Consider the following 10588-nt stretch of genomic DNA (forward strand, 5'->3'; position numbering starts at 1 on the left):
ACTCAAGTTAATAAAAAAAAAAAGAATGTTTTCCGACATTTGAATAACGATTTGAGCCTAATGGTTGAAGGCTGAAAGAAATTATATTTATAAATGCCTTTGTTTAAATATCCATTGTTATGCACTCAGAAAACTTTTCTTACATCTTAATCAATTTGTGTATTTTCAAACTTGCGAAAATTTTGTTCCCATTAATTACATTCTCAATCTGAGGAAGAGGAAATCTTGTTCAAATGAGTTCTTTATTTACAAGAAACTCCATTGCTTTATGAAACACATTTTACTCCTTATTACAAACATAAGGTGATAATAGTTGTAAGCCTAGAAGTTCTGAATATATGTTATGCTTATTAGATGAAGCACAAATTATTATTGTCAATTTGATGCTTTGAGAACTTTTAAATCTGATTTTATTTGTGAAAGTTATTTTGAAATATTTCATGGAAAACTTCGTTGAAGTCAAATTGCACCATGTTACAATCTGCGACACAAACAACATACTAATGAATCCTCCATGAAGTGCTTATGACCAAGTCCATCAATGTCTATAGTCTCCATTTGTACAAGAGCTCAAAGATTAACACTCATAGATATAAATTTCCCACAAAGCTAAGTGTGATAACCAAACACAAAGAGCTTCCTTTATCAGGTGAAATTTCCTTGTAAACAAAACTCTTCTTCCTTTTAGAGAAACATTATGTGACCTGATGAGCACCAGACTTCTCTTCCAATAAGACAGAGCTCAGCAGTCACTAACAGTAAAGGAAGGGAGAAGTTTGAAATGGAAAGCAGTGTTTCCACAATTTGTTTTAATTTCTCCATGATCCATTCTTTAGGAGTTTCTGTGTGTCTTCTGTGGCCTTGCCATAATCCAGATTGAGTCCAAAGTCCTAATATCGTCTATGATCACTTACAAATACTCACACATTTTACCTTTCTTCCTTCTGCTCTCAAATCGTAGTCTGTTACAGTCTCTTCAGTCTTTCTTTTCCTGGGATGCTTTTCTCAGCATGACGGCCCCAAAGTGTTCATATGCAAGGAAGCACCCTGTGCCTCAGTATTTATGATCCTGTGACCTCTCCTCCCCTCAGACTAATTATTATTTTACTTGGAGTAGCAATGGCCATTGCATATAGGATTGAACAGGCAAGAATGTTGTTCGGAAGTCTTCTCCCCTGGTGACTATTACCAAAGTAGAATTAGAAGTTCCAGCTGTCAGTTCTTAAGAGAATATTGTACAGTTCAGATAAGTTGTTATTTCCTCAGTTCTCTAGAGGTCACCAGATCTCAACTTTAGAGTTGACAAAATAATGTGGCCTGTCTGAGGTCTACAATTGAGTTATGCATGTGTATTGTATTTCTAGATTATTCGAGGTGTTCTGTAAACAAATCTATTATGTCTTCTTCATCTCAGAAGGTGTCATCATCATATATAGAATGGAAGTCCAATGACAAATATATTTTGATATTTAGAAAGTGAAACATAAAATGATCCAGATGCTATAAATCGACAGTTGTCCTGATAAAGTAATTTATCATTATTTGCTTTTCAACTGTAGCCAATGTTCAATTATTATTTTATGAGAAAATACCATTTATCACTGTTGACATTACTGAGTGAAGTGAAATAAAATCTTAAAGAGAGATAGTATGGCCCAGCTCACTGCTCGAAAACCCCTTGGGAGAGAGAGCTCACCGCCCGGACAGGTGGGCACTCCTGAGACTGCAGAGCGGAAGAGACCACCAACACTGCCCACCCATGCCCACATCCCTGGCCCAAGAGGAAACTGTATATGGTCTCTGGGTTCCCTTGGATAAGGGCACAGGAACAGCGGGTTTGCTGCATCTGAGACACTGCCAGAACCTGAAGGGACAGACCCGATAAACAGGTCTCTGCACCCAAATCCCGTGGGAGGGAGACCTAAACCTTCAGAGAGGCAGACACACCTGGGAAACAAGAAGAGACTACATTCTGCCCACATCTCTGACTCCAGAAGAAAACACCAAACGCCATCTGGGACTCTGGTGCACCGGCGCTCCTGGAGAGGGCGGCGCCAGTCCTCCTGGTTGCTGCCCCCACGGAGAGCTCATAAGCAACACCCCAAGAGCAAACGTGAGCCTAGGGACCACAGGTAAGACCAACTTTTCTGCTCCAAGCGACCTGCCTGGTGAACTCAGGGCACAGGCCCACAGGAACAGCTGAAGACCTGTAGATAGGAAAAACTACACGCCCGAAAGCAGAACACTCTGTTACCATAACTGGCTGAAAGAAAACAGGAAAACAGGTCTACAGCACTCCTGACACACAGGCCTATAGGACAATCTAGCCACTGTCGGAAATATCAGAACAAAGTAACACAAGAGATAATCTGATGGCGAGAGGCAAGCACAGGAACCCAAGCAACAGAAAACAAGACTACATGGCATCATCAGAGCCCAATTCTCCCACCAAAGCAAACATGGAATATCCAAACACACCAGAAAAGCAAGATCTAGTTTCAAAATCATATTTGATCATGATGCTGGAGGACTTCAAGAAAGACATGAAGAACTCCCTTAGAGAAATGCAGGAAAACATAAATAAACAAGTAGAAGCCTACAGAGAGGAATCACAAAAATCCGTGAAAGAATTCGAGGAAAACACAATCAAGCAGTTGAAGGAATTAAAAATGGAAATAGAAGCAATCAAGAAAGAACACATGGAAACAACCCTGGATGTAGAAAACCAAAGGAAGAGACAAGGAGCTGTAGATACAAGCATCACCAACAGAATACAAGAGATAGAAGAGAGAATCTCAGGAGCAGAAGATTCCATAGAAATCATCGACTCAACTGTCAAAGGTAATGTAAAGCAGAGAAAACTACTGGTCCAAAACATACAGGAAATCCAGGTCTCAATGAGAAGATCAAACCTAAGGATAATAGGTATAGAAGAGAGTGAAGACTCCCAGCTCAAAGGACCAGTAAATATCTTCAACAAAATCATAGAAGAAAACTTCCCTAATCTAAAGAAAGAGATACCCATAAGAATACAAGAAGCATACAGAACTCCAAATAGATTGGACCAGAAAAGAAACACCTCCCGTCACATAATAGTCAAAACACCAAACGCACAAAATAAAGAAAGAATATTAAAAGCAGTAAGGGAAAAAGGTCAAGTAACATATAAAGGCAGACCTATCAGAATCACACCAGACATTTCGCCAAAGACTATGAAAGCCTGAAGATCCTGGACAGATGTCATACAGACCCTAAGAGAGCACAAATGCCAGCCCAGGTTACTGCATCCTGCAAAACTCTCAAATAACATAGATGGAGAAACCAAGATATTCCATGACAAAAACAAATTTACACAATATCTTTCTACAAATCTAGCGCAACAAAGGATAATAAATGGTAAAATCCAAAATAAGGAGGCAAGCTATACCCTAGAAAAAGCAAGAAACTAATCATCTTGGCAATAAAACAAACAGAATAAAAGCACACAAACATAACCTCACATCCAAATATGAATATAACAGGAAGCAATAATCACTATTCCTTAATATCTCTCAACATCAATGGTCTCAACTCCCCAATAAAAAGACATAGATTAACAAACTGAATATGCAATGAGGACCCTGCATTCTGTTGCCTACAGGAAACACACCTCAGAGACAAACACAGACACTTCCTCAGAGTGAAAGGCTGGAAAACAACTTTCCAAGCAAATGGTTGGGAGAAGCAATCTGGAGTAGCCATTCTAATATCAAATAAAATCAATTTTCAACTAAAAGTCATCAAAAAAGATAAGGAAGGACACTTCATATTCATCAAAGGAAAAATCCACCAAGATGAACACTCAATCCTAAATATCTATGCCCCAAATACAAGGGCAACTACATACGTAAAAGAAACCTTACTAAAGCTCAAAACATACATTGCACCTCACACAATAATAGTAGGAGATTTCAACACCCCACTCTCATCAATGGACAGATCATGGAAACAGAAATTAAACAGAGATGTAGACAGACTAAGAGAAGTCATGAACCAAATGTACTTAACAGATATTTATAGAACATTCTATCCTTTTATTTTTCTCAGAGCTGGGGACCGAACCCAGGACCTTGCGGTTGCTAGGCAAGCACTCTACCACTGAGCTAAATCCCCAACCCAGAACATTCTATCCTAAAGCAAAAGGATATACATTCTTCTCAGCTCCTCATAGTACAGTCTCCAAAATTGACCATATAATTGGTAAAAATAAAAACGGGCCTCAACAGGTACAGAAAGATAGAAATAATCCCATGCGTGCTATCAGACCACCACGGCCTAAAGCTGGTCTTCAATAACAATAAGGGAAGAATGCCCACATATACGTGGAAGTTTAACAATGCTCTACTCAACGATAACCTGGTCAAGGAAGAAATAAAGAAAGAAATTAAAGACTTCTTAGAATTTAATGAAAATGAAGGTACAACATACCCAAACTTATGGGACACAATGAAAGCTGTGCTAAGAGGAAAACTCATAGCTCTGAGTGCCTGCAGAAAGAAAGAGGAGAGAGCATATGTCAGCACACCCACCTAAAAGCTGTAGAGCAAAAAGAAGCAAATACACCCAGGAGGAGTAGAAGGCAGCAAATAATCAAACTCAGAGCAGAAATCAACCAAGTAGAAACAAAAAGGATCATAGAAAGAATCAACAGAACCAAAAGTTGGGTCTTGCAGAAAATCAGCAAGATAGATAAACCCTTAGCCAGACTAACGAGAGAACACAGAGAGTGTGTCCAAATTAACAAAATCAGAAATGAAAAGGGAGACATTACTACAGATTCAGAGGAAATTAAAAAAATCATCAGATCTTACTAAAAAAGCCTATATTCAACAAAACTTGAAAATCTGCAGGAAATGGACAATTTCCTAGACAGATACCAGGTACCGAAGTTAAATCAGGAACAGATAAACCAGTTAAACAACCCCATAACTCCTAAGGAAATAGAAGCAGTCATTAAAGGTCTCCTAACCAAAAAGAGACCAGGTCCAGACAGGTTTAGTGCAGAATTCTCTCAGACCTTCATAGAAGACCTCATACCAATACTATCCAAACTATTCCACAACATTGAAACAGATGGAGCACTACCGAATTCCTTATATGAACCCACAATTACTCTTATACCTAAAACACACAAAGAAAGAGAACTTCAGACCAATTTCCCTTATGAATATCGACATAAAAATACTCAATAAAATTCTGGCAAACCGAGTCCAAGAACACATCAAAACAATCATCCACCATGATCAAGTAGGCTTCATCCCAGGCATGCAGGGATGGTTTAATATATGGAAAACCATCAACGTGAGCCATTATATAAACAAACTGAAAGAACAAAACCACATGATCATTTCATTAGATGCTGAGAAAGCATTTGAGAAAAATTCAACACCCCTTCATGATAAAAGTCCTGGAAAGAACAGGAATTCAAGGCCCTTACATAAACATAGTAAAAGCTATATACAGCAAACCAGTTGCTAACATTAAACTAAATGGAGAGAAACTTGAAGCAATCCCACTAAAATCAGGGACTAGACAAGGCTGCCCACTCTCTCCCTACTTATTCAATATAGTTCTTGAAGTTCTAGCCAGAGCAATCAGACAACAAAAGGAGGTCAAGGAGATGCAGATTGGAAAAGAAGAAGTCAAAATATCACTATTTGAAGATGATATGATAGTATATTTAAGTGATCCCAAAAGTTCCACCAGAGAACTACTAAAGCTGATAAACAACTTCAGCAAAGTGGCTGGGTATAAAATTAACTCAAATAAATCAGTAGCCTTCCTCCACACAAAAGAGAAACAAGCCGAGAAAGAAATTAGGGAAACGACACCCTTCATAATAGACCCAAATAATATAAAGTACCTCGGTGTGACTTTAACCAAGCAAGTAAAAATCTGTACAATAAGAACTTCAAGACTCTGAAGAAAGAAATTGAAGAAAACCTCAGAAGATGGAAAGATCTCCCATGCTCATGGATTGGCAGGATTAATATAGTAAAAATGGCCATTTTACCAAAAGCGATCTACAGATTACCAATCCAATTCTTCAAAGAGTTAGACAGAACAATTTGCAAATTCATCTGGAATAACAAAAAACCCAGAATAGCTAAAACTATTCTCAACAATAAAAGGACTTCAGGGGGAATCACTATCCCTGAACTCAAGCAGTATTACAGAGCAATAGTGATAAAAACTGCATGGTATTGGTACAGAGACAGACAGATAGACCAACGGAACAGAATTGAAGACCCAGAAATGAACCCACACACCTATGGGCACTTGATTTTTGACAAAGGAGCCAAAACCATTCAATGGAAAAAAGATAGCATTTTCAGCAAATGGTGCTTGTTCAACTGGAGGTGAACATGTAGAAGAATGCAGATCGATCCATGTTTATCACCCTGTACAAAGCTTAAGTCCAAGTGGATCAAAGACCTCCACATCAAACCAGATACACTCAAACTAATAGAAGAAAAACTAGGGAAGCATCTGGAACACATGGGCACTGGAAAAAATTTCCTGAACAAAACACCAATGGCTTATGCTCTAAGATCAAGAATCGGGAAATGGTTTCTCATAAAACTGCAAACCTTCTGTAAGGCAAAGGACACTGTGATTAGGACAAAACAGCAACTAACAGGTTGGGAAGAGATCTTTACCAACCCTACAACAGATAGAGGCCTTATATCCAGAATATACAAAGAACTCAAGAAGTTAGACTGCAGGGAGACAAATAACCCTATTTAAAAAATGGGGTTCAGAACTAAACAAAGAATTCACACCTGAGGAATGCCAAATGGCTGAGAAACACCTAAAGAAATGTTCAAAATCTTTAGTCATAAGGGAAATGCAAATCAAAACAACCCTGAGATTTCACCTCACACCAGTGAGAATGGCTAAGATCAAAAACTCAGGTGACAGCAAATGCTGGCAAGGATGCGGAGAAAGAGGAACACTCCTCCATTGTTGGTGTGATTGCAGACAGGTAAAACCATTCTGGAAATCAGTCTGGAGGTTCCTCAGAAAATTGGACATTGAACTGCCTGAGGATCCAGCTATACCTCTCTTGGGCATATACCCAAAAGATGCCCCAACATATAAAAAAGACACGTGCTCCACTATGTTCATCGCAGCCTTATTTATAATAGCCAGAAGCTGGAAAGAACCCAGATGCCCTTCAACAGAGGAATGGATACAGAAAATGTGGTACATCTACACAATGGAATATTACTCAGCTATCAAAAATAATGACTTTATGAAATTCATAGGCAAATGGAGGGAACTGGAAAATATCATCCTGAGTGAGGTAACCCAATGACAGAAAAACACACATGGTATGTACTCTTTGATAAGTGGCTATTAGCCCAAATACTTGAATTACCCTAGATGCACAGAACACATGAAACTCAAGAAAGGATGACCAAAATGCGAATGCTTCATTCCTTCTTTAAAAGGGGAACAAGAATACCCTTGGGAGGGAATAGGGAGGCAAGGTTTAGAACAGAGGCAGAAGGAACACCCATTCAGAGCCTGCCCCACATGTGGCCCATACATATACAGCCACCCAATTAGACAAGATGGATGAAGCAAAGAAGTGCAGGCCGACAGGAACCAATGTAGATCTCTCCTGAGAGACACAGCCAGAATACAGAAAATACAGAGGCGAATGCCATCATTAAACCACTGAACTGAGAACGGGACCCCCATTGAAGGAATCTTAGAAAGGACTGAAAGAGCTTGAAGGGTCTCGAGACCCCATATGAACAACAATGCCAAGCAACCAGAGCTTCCAGGGACTAAGCCACTACCTAAAGACTATACATGGACTGACCCTGGACTCTGACCTCATAGGTAGCAGTGAATATCCTAGTAAGATCACCAGTGGAAGGGGAAGCCCTGAGTCCTGCTAAGACTGAACCCCCAGTGAACTAGATTGTTGGGGGGAGGGCGGCAATGGGGGGAGGGTGGGGAGGGGAACACCCATACAGAAGGGGAGGGGGAGGGTTTAGGGAGATGTTTGTCCGGAAACCGGGAAAGGGAATAACACTGGAAATGTAAAGAAGAAATACTTAAGTTAATAAAAAAAAAGTAATAAAAAAAGAGAGATAGTATGTACGTCTGGAGAATTCTGCTATAAGCAGATGTATTTATTAAATGAAAACTAGTTAAATTATTAAATCAAATTTCATTTCTGGACATGACTCTTTCTTTGTGAGTTACTGGTGTGTGATGACTGAGGTGCCTAAACACCAGAGGGTGCTGACATTGCTTTTGCTTGGTGATGATAACTAGTTAGTAAGAGAACATTTCTATGGCACCAGGCACTAATGATGTAGTGTACAGAAAACTAAATATAAACTGTCTACAACATACTCTCACTGTATCCTGCACAGTAGAATGATGACTTTCTAGGCCAGTGGTGTTGACTGTTTCTAGAGTGGTACAGCTGTTATTGGAGTAACCAATCATTTAAAAATGGCTATGGGGCCTGTTTGCTATTTGGGATTTCATATCTGATACAATGAACTAGTCAAAAGTCAGAAACTGAGGATATCATAGGCCCTAGGTTGAATCTACTGCTGTTTTCTTCAAAAATCAGCCGCGCTTTCAATCCTTCTTTTAAATATATTTGTAATCATACATTCATTCTCTCTACCTTTTGTTAAGTTTATTTTTCTTTTGAGTTTTCTGAGGCAGAGATGAGTAAGAACCTTTCCTTTTAAATATATGTTTATATCTGAGGGGAATCTCTATGTTTTCATATATTCCCAGTGAAAGTCACACAATTCAGGGACTTACTTGACAGGGACAGAACAGCTAGGAAGACAAATCTTAATTTGTACAATGTATCTGCTTACTGTAATGGTAGCTCTGCTTTCCTTGAAATGCCACAAAACCACTAACTAAGTTGAGGCAGCTTATTATAAAATACGATTCCCCATTCAGCAAATAGTGAAAAATCAACAAGAATCTATTTCTTAAGAAGTTTTGGATAATTAGTGGTATCTACCACAGGACACATAGTTTCCAATGTAACTGATGGAATAAAAGTAATACTGCTGGAAAGAATCCAGATGCCCTTCAACAGAGGAATGGATACAGAAAATGTGGTACATCTACACAATGGAATATTACTCAGCTATCAAAAATAATGACTTTATGAAATTCATAGGCAAATGGAGGGAACTGGAAAATATCATCCTGAGTGAGGTAACCCAATGACAGAAAAACACATGGTATGTACTCTTTGACAAGTGGCTATTAGCCCAAATACTCGAATTACCCTAGATGCACAGAACACATGAAACTCAAGAAAGGATGACCAAAATGTGAATGCTTCATTCCTTCTTTAAAAGGGGAACAAGAATACCCTTGGGAGGGAATAGGGAGGCAAGGTTTAGAACAGAGGCAGAAGGAACACCCATTCAGAGCCTGCCCCACATGTGGCCCATACATATACAGCCACCCAATTAGACAAGATGGATGAAGCAAAGAAGTGCAGGCCGACAGGAACCAATGTAGATCTCTCCTGAGAGACACAGCCAGAATACAGAAAATACAGAGGCGAATGCCATCATTAAACCACTGAACTGAGAACGGGACCCCCATTGAAGGAATCTTAGAAAGGACTGAAAGAGCTTGAAGGGTCTCGAGACCCCATATGAACAACAATGCCAAGCAACCAGAGCTTCCAGGGACTAAGCCACTACCTAAAGACTATACATGGACTGACCCTGGGCTCCAACCGCATAGGTAGCAATGAATAGCCTAGTAAGAGCACCAGTGGACGGGGAAGCCCTTGGTCCTGTCAAGACTCAACCCCCAGTGAACGTGATTGTTGGGGGGAGGATGGTAGTGGGGGGACGATGGGGAGGGGAACATCCATACAGAAGCAGAGGGGGAGGGGTTAGAGGATGTTGGCCTGGTAACTGGGAAGGGGATTAACAATTGAAATGTAAATAAGAAATTCTCAAGTTAATAAAAATGAAAAAAAAAGATTGTAGTAGTTTAGTAAAGATGTGGTTGTAGGTTCTCCTCTAAGATTCCTGACTTCACTAGCACTGAGTAGGAAGCTGTGTTTCCAGTATCAGTCATAGTTTCCTTTTTAAGATGGTCTGAAGTCTAGTTAGAGAGCCGTTCATTACCACCAAGGTATGATTGCAACTACTGCACTCTTAGGGTTATCATGTTATGATGATATGTGGCTCATGGGCATCATAGGTATCTAGGATGGTTGATTGGCTACCTCCTTTGGAAGCTTGCATGGTGCCAGAAGGTATCATAAAGCTATTCCTTATGGAGGATTTTGCTTTGTTTTGATAAAAGATATCTGCATATTGCCAGCTATCCTTAGACTCACTATGTAGTTCATGCTGGCCTTCATCTTAGAGTTCCCTTGCTTCTGCTTCCTGAGTGGTGGTTTTGAAGGTTTGGATTACCTTGCTCAATTGCATATAACTTTTGTTATCATATCTTTGCGATTACCCAAGGTAACTCCAGAGCCTACTTGATAGTCTTGACTGAACGGGTAGATCTTATGCCTATTGAC

Source organism: Rattus norvegicus, chromosome 1, assembly GCF_021556685.1.
Source record: "Rattus norvegicus strain SHRSP/BbbUtx chromosome 1, alternate assembly SHRSP_T2T, whole genome shotgun sequence".
NCBI classification, from domain to species: domain Eukaryota; kingdom Metazoa; phylum Chordata; class Mammalia; order Rodentia; family Muridae; genus Rattus; species Rattus norvegicus.